This window comes from Pecten maximus, chromosome 6 (assembly GCF_902652985.1).
Source record: "Pecten maximus chromosome 6, xPecMax1.1, whole genome shotgun sequence".
Lineage (NCBI taxonomy): Eukaryota > Metazoa > Mollusca > Bivalvia > Pectinida > Pectinidae > Pecten > Pecten maximus.
This window is the reverse complement of record NC_047020.1, coordinates 24,162,598-24,178,711: the sequence shown is the minus strand read 5'-3', so window position 1 is coordinate 24,178,711 and position 16,114 is coordinate 24,162,598. Positions and strand designations below refer to the sequence as shown.

Sequence of the window (16,114 nt, the reverse complement as noted above, 5' to 3'; positions counted from 1 at the left end):
TTTATGGGCTGCTTGCCTGGTGGTACTTTTACGAAATCATATAATGATATAGTGTTAGCTATTATAACATATGGTGCTTCAGTTTGAGGACAAAGACAGTATGCATGTGTATTAGCCATTCAAAATCGTGCTTGCCGTTTCTTCTTAGGTGTAGGTTGATATACGCCTAATGGCGGCAGTAAATGGAGCTGTAGGATGGGCTCCAATCTTAAAACAATGGGAAAATGTTGCAAGCCAATTTTATAGATTAAGTACTAAGAAAAGTAGTAGGTTAATTAGAATAGTGTTTTGTTGGGCTTATCAGCTTAGAAGTTGTAAAAATTGGAACTTTGGAGTATATATGTACCTTAGTGATTTTAGAATTAGACAAATATATAATTGGCTCAAATGAGGTTTCTTATAAAGTATTAACATGCTCTGTTACTGAGAGGCTAGCTTCAATAAATACTTCCGTGATTAGCAGTCACAGTTAAACAGGAACTTGTCAAAGCGAAATTGCGTATCTATAGAAAGTTTAAGTTAAACTATGGTGTAGAAAAATGTTTGTTAAATTATGCCCATAAGGTATTGGGGTGCTTTATTAAATTCTGTTGTAGAGTTGCTCCACTAAGGCTGGAAACTGGTAGATACGAGGGTATTCCAGGAGAGGAATGCTTATGTTTCAATTGTTTGACGGTGGTTGAAGATGAAGAGCACTGTCTATTACACGGGTATTAAACGGGTATTATTGCATGAAACGGTGTGTGTATGTATATGCATGTTGAATGAGAACCTCCTTTGTGATGTCAATTTATGTACGTTTGTTTTTGATGATGAAGAAATAAAAATCAGTGAACCTGAAAACAATATAGCTATAAATGTTCAATGTTAAGTCGTGTGATATTGGAGCAGCATAATCCAAAATTAGATAGTACAGAATATGCCTACCTGTCTGATGTCACTTGATATACTTATTTATTTATTATTATTTATTGCAAGGCAGAAACATGTGACAAAACGAATTGCTAAATCAAACGCTGCTGAAAAGAACGCAATTGCATTGTGTATGACCAGGTTCGTACATAATTATACAGGGAATGTAAAAAGTCTCTGTCTGATAGTAACGACGTAGCGAGATGACATCGAGTTAACTCCCTATTTTTATACAGTACATCTTGATTGTTCATTTTTTAATCACTTAAAGCTGAATACGTTATAAATTGCTTTATCAAGCTTAATAGCAAACGATTTTGAAAAAAAGTTAAGCAAAGGTGGGGTCAACATTTGGCCCCTACATCAATTTCTTTCATATTTTCTTCATATGTAGATATATGAAAATAAACCATAACCCCATAAAGTATTAGTCATTATCACTACGGATAGTCATACTGGACCTCCTTGCATAAAACCAGATTGATTGACAGGGGTACTCTAACAAAACGCTTGATATTTGTCACAGGTAAAATGTCAATTTTCAAATAACTGATATCATTGTATAGTGTATAAATTTACAGTTATTGTGATACCAAATATGTTACATTGGCATATACGAAGTAAGCGTAGTGACACCTTTAATCAGAAAAATATGCGAATTTTTCATAAAACAAAAAATATATCCAACATTGTAAACATGATTTTGTATGGTTCTAATCACAGTCTACCTTTTATACTTCTCAAAAAAACTTCCACATATATATGCTGTATACAGACAAAAATAATGTAATTTCAAAACCAGTAAAACGCTTTTTTGAGCACGCCATAATCATGAAGATTAGCCTATCATTTTTTTTAATGCAAAAACTAATATTTTTCTATTTTTATGACAAACCAAGTCACATCAATTATATTATTTATGATTTGATCTTCATCAGTTATAACATTAGAAATAGGCTTTTTGCAAAAGTTATCTATCCTCTGAACAGCTACCTTAAGGCTGAGATTGTAAACTTTAAGAAAAGAAATTGATAAAGTAAGAAATGATAACATTGTCTGACACTCGACACAAGTTATTTTCTCAACATATTTATATAAACTCTGAAGCTAGCATCTATGCGAGACACTATTTATTAGTTCACTTACTAAAAACCCATGTCAGATAAGTGTATAGGTCGTGGTTTGCAAAACCAGATTGAAAAATTTGCCTAAAGAGTCCCGAAAACAAATACGACAGGTATAGTTATCTCAATATAACTGGTTGCAGCAAATACTGGCTGCTGAGAGCATCAGCATATCAGAGGAAAGTATAATATGTGGGAAATGTTACAAGCGCTACATCAAACAAAGGCCGTTGCAATCGAAGGTTGAGGTTGATACCTACATTAAAATCTTGTAATTTCACCTCTATTTCACACACATTGTAACTATTTCAGCAAATCGCTTTCGTGTGACCTTGAACAAGGGTCAGGGTCACCAATTTTAACAAAATTGATACCATTTGGCATGGACAACCATCTTGCAAAACATCAAGACTCACCGACTTTTGGTTATTAAGAAGCAAAAGTTTAAGGACACATGGTCGCGATTTTTTGGTTTTTTAAAGCAAATGTGTAAAACGTAAAACGACAAATTTACCGGTTTTTATTTTTTTCATAAATCGTCTTGTTGAAAGATAACATTGGCAGCCAACTTTTAACCAAGTATATAAGGTAGACTAGTTCTGGAACTTTGCAAATTCAGCTGTCCAAAATGGGAATATTCTCATTTGTGATGGAGTTTCGCAAATTATTTTGCTTAAATCAGCAATAAAAATGAACAATTTCCCTTGAAATATCGTAATATTTGGTATCAAAATGTTAGATGGAATATTCTGAATACAATGATAGAATAATTTTATGGTAATTGTGTCATATAATACTCGGGGGGGGGGGGGGGGGGGGGGGGGATATAGCAGCACCTCTAACAACGACATAGGTGTTAGTCAAGGAGGTCCCATTTTTCACAGAATTAATTCTGAAACTAGCTTTTCCAGATTTAAGCTTCTCATACCCATACATTTTTGTATTTAACATATTTTGAAAATCCAAACGGGGCCGATGCTAATGTTAAGCCTCCATATATGTTGACGCCCACCTTTTGCATCAAATAGCAGACCTCTGAGCAAATATGTCCAACTTTACATAATGCCTGCTGGTATAGTATTAGTGACATAGTGACCGCGCACAAATACAAAAGCGCGCGCTACGTCAGTCTCCAAACTTGTGGAGTCACCAATCCCTGTATGTACGTCCCTGGTATGACATGGTTAAAAAACCTATCTGGTGATAAAAGTGATGTATGTGAAAGGGATATACATGTATACTGAACGCCAACATTTTGAATTTCTCTGGAGGGCAGTTTGTTTTGATAGGGATTATAGTCTTTTCCTTAAAATGAGTCTTTGTGCCAACAGGTAAATACAGGTAAAAAAAGACAGCTTATATGAAACAGTATATAATTTACTCCCTATTATTTCCTATAACAACACCTATAACTAACTATTGTTGAAAAATATGTTGGCGTTTAGAGAACACGTAATCTCCTGTCATGTAATGTAACAAGCCATGATTCATGCAGTAAAAGTATTTTCATTTCAAAATATTTTATTCAATCAAGCATTTGAATTAATTTAAATACAATATTTCATAATAGAGATAGATATACAAATTGGATTGGACAACAGGCTTAGCCTATACAGGTCCTTTCCATACTTCCGTTAACATAAATACTATTAATAATTTTAGTGGTATAGTTGTAAATATAATTATGTAGGGAAAAAGTAAAATGGAATGCTTATTATCAATTTATGGAAAAGAAAGATCATAACTGAGAGGAGAGTTTTGCTTTATAATAGAGAGAATAATTTATTGAAGAGAATGTATAACAGAGAAGAGAAAAGGTTAACAAAAAATAAAATATATAAATAAGTAGAAAAATGAAAAATAGATATAACAGTAGTTAATGGAGATGATGAGTAAACAAGGAGAAAAAAAAAGAAAAAAAAGAAGAGAAAACCATCACCTATCTTCATACATACATACATACATACATACATACATACATACATACATACATACATACATACATACTTTACATACATACATACATACTTTACATACATACATACATACATACATACATACATACATACATACATACATACATACATACATACATACATACATACATACATACATACATACATACATACATACATACATACATACATAGATTCATACATACTTACATACATAGATTCATACATACATACATACATACATACATACATACATGTATGCATGCATACCAATGTCATCGATATCCCTATACTCGTTCACACACACATACATTTAAATTTATACATACAATTATACATTCACATACATACTGCCACATATAAATATGTTGTTTTATATAGCATGGTGTGTTTATATGGTATAAATTACTTATAAGTTGTAAATCTTTTTGTTTTGTTTTTTTAAATATGAACTTGTATGAAATAAAATAACTTCATTAATTTCATTTGACTTCTCAAGAGAGCCACTTAATAAAATATTCACATTTACCAAACCAATAATATTAAATACTGTGTATATATGTAATTTAAATTCATTATATAGAGGACATTCTAGAAAAAAATGTTCAACATTTTCTAATGGTGCATCACATTCACAGGAACAATCATCAGTCAAGTGATCAATAAATTTATCGTGTTGTAAGTCACTTGCTTTATTTCGTAATTGACATAGTAATATATTAAGATTCCTAGGGTTACAGTTAATAAAAGTTTCAGAAATTGTTGTTGGAAATAATGTTTTTATCTTTGATTTAAAACTTGAAATAGAGACAGAGTTTCTTAATGAGTTATCAATATTGTTCCATTGTCTCATCGTAGAAGGGAAAAAACTGTTAGTATAGTTGTTAGTCCTAGTTTGTGGTATATTAAATATTCTTTCATTTCTAAATGTATAGTTGTTATTTGTGTTAAAGAAAGGATTGATGATATTGTGAAGTAAAAGTATACATATATATCAGGTACAACATACAGAATATAAACATAACAGTATATTATATACTGGGTACAACATACAGAATATAAACACAACAGTATATTATATACTGGGTACATCATACAGAATATAAACACAACAGTATATTATATACTGGGTACAACATACAGAATATAAACACAACAGTATATTATATACTGGGTACAACATACAGAATATAAACACAACAGTATATTATATACTGGGTACAACATACATAATATACACATAACAGTATATTATATACTGGGTACAACATACAGAATATAAACACAACAGTATATTATATACTGGGTACAACATACAGAATATACACATAACAGTATATTATATACTGGGTACAACATACAGAATATAAACACAACAGTATATTATATACTGGGTACAACATACAGAATATAAACATAACAGTATATTATATACTGGGTACAACATACAGAATATAAACACAACAGTATATTATATACTGGGTACAACATACAGAATATAAACATAACAGTGTATTATATACTGGGTACAACATACAGAATATAAACACAATAGTATATTATATACTGGGTACAACATACAGAATATACACATAACAGTATATTATATACTGGGTACAACATACAGAATATAAACATAACAGTATATTATATACTGGGTACAACATACAGAATATAAACACAACAGTATATTATATACTGGGTACAACATACAGAATATAAACATAACAGTATATTATATACTGGGTACAACAAACAGAATAGTAACATAACAGTGTATTATATACTGGGTACAACATACAGAATATAAACATAACAGTATATTATATACTGGGTACAACATACAGAATAAAAACACAACAGTATATTATATACTGGGTACAACATACAGAATATAAACATAACAGTATATTATATACTGGGTACAACATACAGAATATAAACACAAAAGTATATTATATACTGGGTACAACATACAGAATATAAACATAACAGTATATTATATACTGGGTACAACAAACAGAATAGTAACATAACAGTGTATTATATATGTATGTTTCTATTCTGTATGTTGTACACACATTTGTTTAGTATACCACTGATCACTGATTTACTCTTCCATGACTCATTGAAATCAATTTATTTCACTCAATATTGTACAGAAATATTCAAACCTTGACAAACCCGTAATCAAAAGAACAATTACCTTTGAAAATATTTCCACACGATTATCGACAGGGTTAAAATCTACATAACACGACAAAAATAGAATTGGGCACTGGCAGGCCACCTACCGGTAACTTTAAAAGATTCGTCACACCTGGGCGGACACATGCTGACACTAAACACTGACAATTAACAACTGTTCAAAAGAGTACAGGTCAATATTAGGGTTATACATCCTACAAATATCCATAGAGAAACCTCATATTACGATGACATTTATAAACAATCGATATTGTTACGGGTGTCTTAACATATTCAACCAAACGTATCCAAAAGTACTTTTATTAATGATGACATTAAAACCGAAACACACCATTGTCCCTAGGTATCGACCACAACTCAGATAAAATAGGCCATTGGAAACCTGTTCTACAGGGCATTCAAATATTCACCACACCTGACCGCCACTATTGTAGTCGGGGTCACAACCGAATTCTTTACCAGTGTTGGATGTAGGAAAACTCGGAACCAACGAAGAAAAGGGAAAGGAACGGCTGTCTTACATCTAAGAGGTAATTCTTATCTTTTAATTTTAGTGTTTTTGACATATCTCATATGACCAGTGAAATCTTAATCTGTAGAGACCATTTTCGACACTCCAGGTTCGATATTATATGCTTTCGTTGGAAACACCCAGTTCATACCATACTGGACAGGGATCTGAATGCCAATTAACCTGTTAGGCAACAAAACAATTGTAATTAAGCAAATATTTAACCAACATTTCCATCATCCTTTGACAGAGAATGGTTTGCTATTCAACGTCACATTTTCGCATTTTAAACACAAAGAGGTACTATTCTTGGGAAGCGGCTGGTGGCATTGTGGTGTTAACCCCTTTTCACTTATCACGTCACATGGTGTGGTTGTAAACAACAATGACCTAATATTTGGATATTTATATAAAATATGAACATTTCCCTTACGCCGCTTACACTGTATGTAGGTTTATCTTTGATTCAAAATAAAATAATAACGACGATATAGGAGTTTGTATTCACCCTATTGTTCCACTATGAAATCATATTTATACTTGAGTACCATTTAACGATACTGAGCATGCTCCAAAATTCTCCAACGTATGGCTACCAGATTTATTTGTTTCGAACCTAACATTATCATAATGTTCTATACACGTCTTGAATAATTGTTTAACTTTATTTCATCCAAAATTCAGTGAAGGACCTCTGATACATGGGAATATGATCTTGTGTACCCAGACCCTCCTCATATTTGTATTGTCGGTCGTCTCAGATGGTCCAATAAGCAAGTGGTATTCTAGGTGTTGTACTGTACTGTACTGTCATATGTACCTAGAAATCTGATAGCGGTTGTTGTTCTGTTGTTTATGCGATTGTTCAGCATAAGTTAACTGTTTAGTAAAATGTTATTGTAGCCCTTCTATGTCATTCTTGGATTGTACATACTGTATCTTATTATGGTGTTGAACAGTGACATTTGAGAAATGGTTTACATGCCCGTGCGCATGTCTCGTGTTGATAATCCTTCCTAAGTACCTATGTATGCGTGTACAGTGCGTATTAACCGGTGGTTGGAAGGCTGGGCTGGTGATCGAGGGATCACTACCTCGAGTGCTAGCATTGACGTAGTCTCTTTTAACAAGAAATACCACCAGTAGGATTTAACTAAAACTTGCGAAGAATAGTCCTGAGATGGTTCTGATCAAGTATTGTAATTTTCAAACTACTCCAAACTCCCGCATGGAATCCGGATATATATTAATATTACTATTTTACCAGTGGTCGTCACTAGTTTTGGGGTCTTTATGGTCATATTCTGTAAAATCAAATTTACCCCACTCGGTCTTCATGCGGGAAGTCATTTTTATCGAATTTCAATCTAACCCCATCCCCACCCCCCTCCTTTCCAAAATAAATAAATAAATAAAAAATGTCGAAACACACGTAACTAATTCTCAGGTCCCTGTGGGTTGTGGTCATAACAAATTCTCAGATCCCTATGGGTAAGTGTGGTCATAAAAAATTATCAGGTTCCTGTGGGTAAGTGTGATTAGAACTAATTCTCAGGTCCCTGTGGGTAAGTGTAATTATAACAAACTCCAAGGTCCCTGTGGGTAAATGTGATCAGAACTAATTCTCAAGTCCCTGTGGCTAAGTGTGATCAGAACAAATACTCGTCTGCCATTGACATCACCCAATTTGCCTTGGCATTACCTTGATAATGACAGGCCATTGAAAATTAAAGGAATGTTCCAGATTTGCTTTACTGTCCTTGTCAGTATTTCTAGTAAAGACATTATTTGTTAGCCTATTTCTATAGCGTGCTGTCCTCCTTTTGCTCAACGCGGGTTTGCAGAGCAGAAATTAAAATGTCGGCACTTCCTTGTAGATACGGTAACCGGAACATTCCGCCATTCTAGGGGAATATCTCAGAAGCGATTTCTGAAAAACGGATACTTCATATATATATAATATTGATTGGAAGCTTTGTAACTTGCCCTGTCACGCTTAAATTACTCATTGTGAGAGTGTACGCTGAAATTAGTTCGTTAGTACAGGATTAATGTCACTCCCTATCCTCGGGCGTAATAAATCCATTATCACTAAAAAACCAAACAATTGATTACATCTACAACAAAAAATACACTCGTTAGCATGTAAGTACGAACACGTGGTGTGGTCAATAGAGCCGACACGCTGCTTCCAAATGACCCTAATATTTCATGTAAACATAATAGTTAGACGCTATGATATTGACAGGTCAGTCTGTATAACTTGTATGGTATTAAGTGCGAACAAAGGGTAAGCCTCGACAATAGCAAAATATACATTACAAATGACAAAAGAAACAAGTTAATAACGTATTATGTTAATGTTTTATGCTGAATATCACTAATGATATGGATAAAGAGACGAGATGCCTGTGTCCTTTAACTGTCCTAACTCTTGTAAAGCGTATGGAAATCATCCAGGGTTCACTGTCAGAATAATCGATGTAACCAAACCATATACAAATAGATCATGGACGAAACCTCGTGCAATAGAACATCGGTCGATTACCAGTACCCGGGGTCAAATGATCTGGACTATCGCGCGTGTTATACATGGTTCTCTCCAGCCAATACCTCTGGTGACGCAGTTTTTACGATGACGTGGATAAGTGAGGATGACGTGCTTTACTGACATTAGAATTCATAAAAGAGACAAATATTGTACGAACTCATGCCAGGTCTTGCTAAGCTCTTTGATATTTTTTTTGATGTTTTTTTTTCTCCCAGAATCTTGGCCACAAAGCAATCTCCAGTGATATAATATTGAAAATAAGGATAGACTATACTGTTGCTGTAAAGATTATAGGAACATTTTTTTATTTATTTTTATATAGTTTTTTTTTTGCCATAAATTATATGAAGTCGTTTATGATGAAATCTTATAAAACAAGAAATGATGGAAGAAATGTTCAAAGTTAACGTGCAATCTTTTTACGAAAACTTGAAATCTTGTATCAATTTTAATATGTTTTTGTCCGAATATTACAGAAACACTATCGGATCATTTCAGAGAAAAATTTGTCTTCAATTTTGGTCATCAATTTGTTTTATTAGGTTCATGACCAGACCTCCAGTAAATATTATTTGCTATTGAAATAATTTGTACAAACACCAGGGTGTTTGCGAGATTAGCTATGGTTTTACCTGTGTTTCTTTTGAAAATGGAACACTCTTGTATTCACAAATGTCTACCAACTCTTCCTAATAAACCAAATGGTTGGTTCGTTTATTGCGAGAATAAGTAGAAACTTCAAAAAAATCTATCTCAAAACAGGTAACAGGTACGAAATTATACTTTTCTATGAATAATCATATGGTATTTACAAAGGTACTCCTATGCTTGAATTCTAAAACTGCATCTTAGATTTTGACTTTCAGTGTTGTAAACTCACCTACCCTATGTATGAACAGACCATTTCAGAGGGGTAGGTACATGTGACAATGAGTTTTTGGTATTTATAATCAATACTCAGGTAAAATATTGATAGCAGTACCTTTCAGACAAATTGATAAACAACTTGTTTTATTTTCGTAATGATGCTAGTTCCAGAAATGGCTCTGGATTTTTTTGAAAGGACATAAATTTTGCCATTGGATTTGCTAATATTGGGCAATGTATACATGTAGGTGAAATACACAGATAGTATGTCCTTGGATTGTAAAAGTGCAAGGTAACCTGGGGTCCATTGCGGGTACAGTACACATTTTCAGTGGAATCTTATGTAACAACGTGTTTCAGTTTCGTTAAATACCCAATGCAGTACCTCACCAGCAAAACCTGTTCGGAAGTCGGAAAGGTGTCTGCGGTCAAGAATGACGGTGTTACAATGAGATTCACTGAGAGTGTTGTCTCAATAGCCCTGGGCATAGACGACCAGGTGTGATTACCGTAGTCGCTTCGTAAAAAGCCATGGGTTTACAGGTAAAATAAATCTGAACGAAGATGTTATGTCAACTTCAACTTTCAACTTTCTTTATTCAATCTCTTTACAAAAGTTCAATGTATAGAGAAACATATTTACAACATTCAACAAATACAATATATAAGGAGGACAAATTATATAACTTTTTTAAACAGAACTTTGATAAATTTACATAAATTTCTTAATGTTTTGATATTTGTAGAGTTCATTAGCTGTGCAAATTTTATAATATTTGGTATCGTATAATAGTATTTATTAATATATAATTTTCTTTCCAAAGTCAAAAATGGGCATTTTAATAGATAATGAAATTCATCACCGATGTCATTGGTATCACAATAAGGACAAATTCTATTTTGATAATTTACATTATTTCATCTACCAGTTTCCACAATGAGTTTATGATTACTTGTTCTAAATCTACACATCAAAATTCTGTCGTTGTCACTTAATATTTCAAAAATATTTTTCAAAATTACACTCTTTTTTATACATTCTATAACAGACTGACATCGCTGAATTAAAAAATGTCATTATTCCATTTTTGTAAAAATTGATCACACAATATCTGCTTGAGCTTTAACCCATTGTGGGTTCAAATTATTATGGAATTGAGAATTCCATATATACATCAGACCACAATCATTTAAAATAGTTTGTATAAAACTTAAGTATGGAACAACTCTATTTTCATTAATAAATACATGATATAACATATTATACATTACAACATTCAATTTACTTTCTTTTGATATAATCATATTTGACCAATAATTAATCATCTTTATTTTTATGTCAGTTACAAGTGGTTTTGTACCCAGTTCGCCATATACCATGCAACTTGGTGTACTTTTTTTCAAACCCAATAGTAATTTACAGAAGTTCAAATAAAAACGCTCAATTGATTGTATATTTGTAAAACCCCATATCTCACAACCGTATAACAAAATTGGTTTAACTATTTTTTCAAATAATTCAAAAATACACCTGGTCGATAAATTCAACTTTCTTCCTTTTATCAAAACGTCATGCATCGCAATTGAGGCTTTTTTAATATTCTGACTCTTGGCATCATTAAATGAAGATGTCTTTGAAAATACTGTACCAAGATACGTAAATTTGTTCACACATTCAATTACGACATTTTCGAATTTGAAAACATGTCCATTGACAAATCTTCCTTTTGAAAACACCATACATTTTGTTTTATCACTATTAACTCTTAATTTCCATCGAGTACAGTATTCACTAAATATATCAAGCTGATTTTGTAGATCAGTAGGATTATCAGAAAATAAAATCGTGTCGTCTGCATATAGTAGGATGAAAAGTTTGATATATATACGAAGTTCCATTTCAAATTTATTGCTAAGACATTCAATGCCTTTAATATTATTTTGAACTAAAAAATCTTCTACGTCATTGAGATATATGCTAAAAAGAAAAGGTGACAAGTTTTCCCCTTGTCTCAATCCGATGTCGCACGGGGGAAAATCTTTATTGTTGACCATTTAAGTTCATTTTAGACTTAATTCCTTGGTACATATTATATATAACAGTGTACATCTTACCATTCACATTATTAATTAATAACTTATTTCACAGGCCTGCTCTCCAAACTCTATCAAATGCTTTCTCAAAGTCTATGAATACACAATAAAGCTTTTTTTCAACATGTTTGTAAGGAAAATTAAAGAGTAGAAAACATAAATATTATCTAGCGTTGAGTACTTCCTTCGGAAGCCAGCTTGGTTTTCCGATATAACATTATGTATCTTCGGAGTACCTTTGGAGTCTTTCATTCAATATACATGTAAATAACTTACCAAGACAAGTGACAATTGTTATAGGTCTATAGTTTTTAGGGTCATTAACCGAGCCTTTAGTCTTATATATTGGAATTATAGAGCCCTCTATCCATTGTTCCAGAATCTTACCACTATTGAAAATGAAATTAAATAGTTTGACATAGATATCTATCATTTTAGGAGCAGAATGCTTGATATATTCATTTGAAATTTTATCATCAGCACATGCTTTATTAGATTTTAGTAGCTTGATAGCTCTTTCAACTTCTTCCCTACTTATAACATTATTTATTTCATAGTTATTCTGGTTAGCATCTAATTCAAATAAGATATGCTCATTTCCATCGTCATTTTCAGCAGCATTGCAGTTTTTAAAATAGTTAAAAACGGTTTCCAATGAAATCTGTGTTTTTGATTTTTTCCTTATGCAATTATTTAACAATTTCCAATAATCTTTGGGATTACTACTTTTCATATTATTAAATTTGGACCTCATATGGCGCCTGTAAGCATATATACATTTATTCATTGTTTTTCTCTAAGTTTTTTCAGACGATTTATGTTTACTTAGGAAATAATCATTTCTGTGACGTCTGTATTGGTTTTTATGACGACGATAATTCTTTTTGGCCATACTACACTCTCTATTAAACCAGGGTTTTGTCTTTACCTTATGATTAAAATAATCATTATTATAGTTGGTTTTCCGTGTACCTAGGGTGGATTTTTCAGCATTTAATAGTACATTATTACATTCCATTACTAAAACATTTACATCTAAATTATAATCATATCCAGCTTCATCAATAGAACCTATAATGTCTTCTTTGTGCATAGTTTCAATATTATCCGAGAACTCTCTAGATTTCATACTATCCCACTTATTGATACGGTCATCTTTACTACTTCTATATTTAGTTACATTGTTCCTGTCAAAAATATTGGTATTAAAATTAGCTCGAATGATTTCATTAGCCAGTTCATCACTTTCGTCTTTTTCACTGTTATCAATGAAGTCCAGACAATTAGCTGTTCTAGAATTAAAATCTCCAACTAAATATACAAATGAACAATTACTCGAAAAATTCGTATATTCGTTTTCAACTTCAGAGTATGGGTCTCCGATACAATAATTGGAGCCCTCAGGCGGTATATATGTCAGAAGTGTGGACATGTACCTTAATTAATATGCAGATGATACTGTTTAGATTGCACCGCAGTTCCCCAAGATATGTTAGGTGTGCTGTTTCAATATAATAATGATTGGAAGTTGACATTTAACGTTTAGAAAAAAATGACCTAATGTAGGAAGACAGCGTGACAACAAAAAGTGGTCTTATAATAATGCATGTACCTAATACAGCGTGTCACGTGATGGCTGAGCGGTAAAGACCTGGGGTAAGTTGTGTGATGACATTTTCGCTATAATTCATACTTCTAGATGTTTCTAGTTATTGTAACTTTCCCAATGTGCTGACATTCACTTGACAATACATTGTGACGATTGAAACCGTAGGAATTTATCTAAATGTTGGAAATTGTCAACGACGTACTTGGTGGCTTTGTCTGGCAAGCTATTTTTAGAACTGGTAGAACGACTGCACGCGCACATAATGCATTGTATACAGGTATTCAGTCCAATTCAATACAGTTCATTTATTCCTACAATATACATAAGACGTGTATCACAGGAGCAGGCTAATATGTTTGACTCCTGTAAACTCCAACCTTATCTTTTCACCAACAGTGTAGTGAATATTGGTTTCATTTTACTCCTGTTTTATCCCAGAGTGTCTGTATAGGCAGATTTTACCCAATTCATTGGTCAAATTGTACTATTGTAAATCTACAAATATCATACTATACCGTGCATTCATGCTAACCGAAGGAGTGTTTATAGCGCACATGTACCTACATGTACGCTTTTGCACATAAATAACAAAAACATAAGTTTGTATATTAAGTAATAGAATTAGCATTTATACAGGCTTTACTCATAATACTCATGTGTATTCCGACACTATGCTTATGCTTTTTTTTTTTAAAGATGTTTTCGTTTTCCTCTCATTCATTTCAATGTTTTGAAGCATTTTCATGCGTAGTCTGTATAATTGGTACGTCACAATTCACACATTCTAATAGTGTGTGTATATTTGAAGTGAAGTTTGTACGTGTAATGTACATGTACGTGTCAATTTTACGTACTTTGCACAAAAGTAGTTGAATGAATGATAATTATATACAAAGAAAACAATTATGCTATTTTTTAAATCGTATGGAGTGATTCAGGAGAATGAAAACCTGGGAAATAGAGTGATAGTCAATTTAACAAACTGAAGGTTGTCGGGGCTACTTAAATTATGCATATATATTTTATTTACAAATCCGCAACAACTATATTTAATGATCATTATTTCCTTTCCCTCCGCCTTAACTCCATCTTATTTTATAATTAAAAGTCGTTATAAATGTTAAGAGTGTGTCCTCGTTCTGCGTGAGATGTGTTTACACGTGTGAAATTGTTACTTATCGTAACAAAATTAATGTACTTGTATCTACATACTAACTAGATTATCCTTGACATAGAGTAACTGGTAACTTAGAACAACTTGAACATCTCCGGTATAGTTTATATGTAGAGCTAATGGAATTATTTCATTTTCTTTTTAATTTTCGGATAGTCACCACACAGTCTTGATGTCCTCATCACATCACGTGATTCTCCACACTGCCCTATTTTCCTCAAATGAAGTAGTGAAACGGGGCCGAGGTGAGGGGTGGTTCAGGTGTCCCGACACTTTATCACTAGCCCTCCACCTCTGGGTTGCGAGTTCGAAACCCACGTGGGGCAGTTGCCAGGTACTGACCGTAGGCCGGTGGTTTTTCACCAGGTACTCTGGCTTTCATCCACCTCCAAAACCTGGCACGTGATCCACGCGGAACTTCATGATGTACCTCATCGTGTCTTGTTCTATGTGTTCGTTAACATTATTACTTGCTGGGTTGCACGTCTTTTTTTTTAACTTAAATAATACAAGGTGCCGATTTGCTGTTCTGCTACTGATTCTGGCTACATATTTTATAATGTGCAATTCCTTTATGTGTCACAGAATAACGATCGGCAGGTTTATGTACTGCAGTTGAAGAGAAAAAACGTGTGAAGTTTTTGTGATATTTCCAAAGCTTTTGATAGGGTTTATCTTATAGGGGTTTGTTGATTAAGTTAAAACCGTATGGTATTTCAGGTGAATTGTATTCTTGGCTAGAAAGTAGAAACTACAGGATATGATGCTGTGTGTCGAATTAGGCAGGTTCCCATTATGCATTACCAGGAAACTGAAAAAAAAATGAAACTTAAATTTCATTGTCTAAAAACCGCCACCACCCATTGATATATCACAACTAGCACGAGTTCAGATATCAGATAAATAAACCGGTTCTCTCTGTCTAATGCGGATTTCTGCCTAATCTGCTGATCTATACTTATATTGAACAGAAATAAAATCGTGATATATACATGCCTGATTTAAATCCCGTCTTATGCTAACTTTAATATCAATACTACTAATCTGTAATCACATCTATTGCTGCTTTGTTATACCCTAGTTTCATGTTGTTACTTTACCTAAAAACG

The 16,114-nt window shown here is 32.9% G+C and overlaps 1 protein-coding gene across 4 annotated transcripts in view; it reads left to right on the top strand.

The window, feature by feature from the left end:
- Positions 1-6,329: 6,329 nt before the first annotated feature.
- The window catches only part of LOC117329304 (heat shock 70 kDa protein 12B-like), a 55,535-nt gene continuing 45,750 nt past the window's right edge, over positions 6,330-16,114 (top strand). For 2 of the 4 annotated variants that reach the window (XR_004533145.1, XM_033887194.1), the window contains exon 1: positions 6,349-6,729. The gene's annotated coding sequence lies outside the window, so the exon portion shown is untranslated. Of the gene's footprint in view, positions 6,730-13,851; positions 13,879-16,114 lie in introns of those variants that run through there. The other 2 variants (XM_033887197.1, XM_033887196.1) reach the window with 2 other exon arrangements.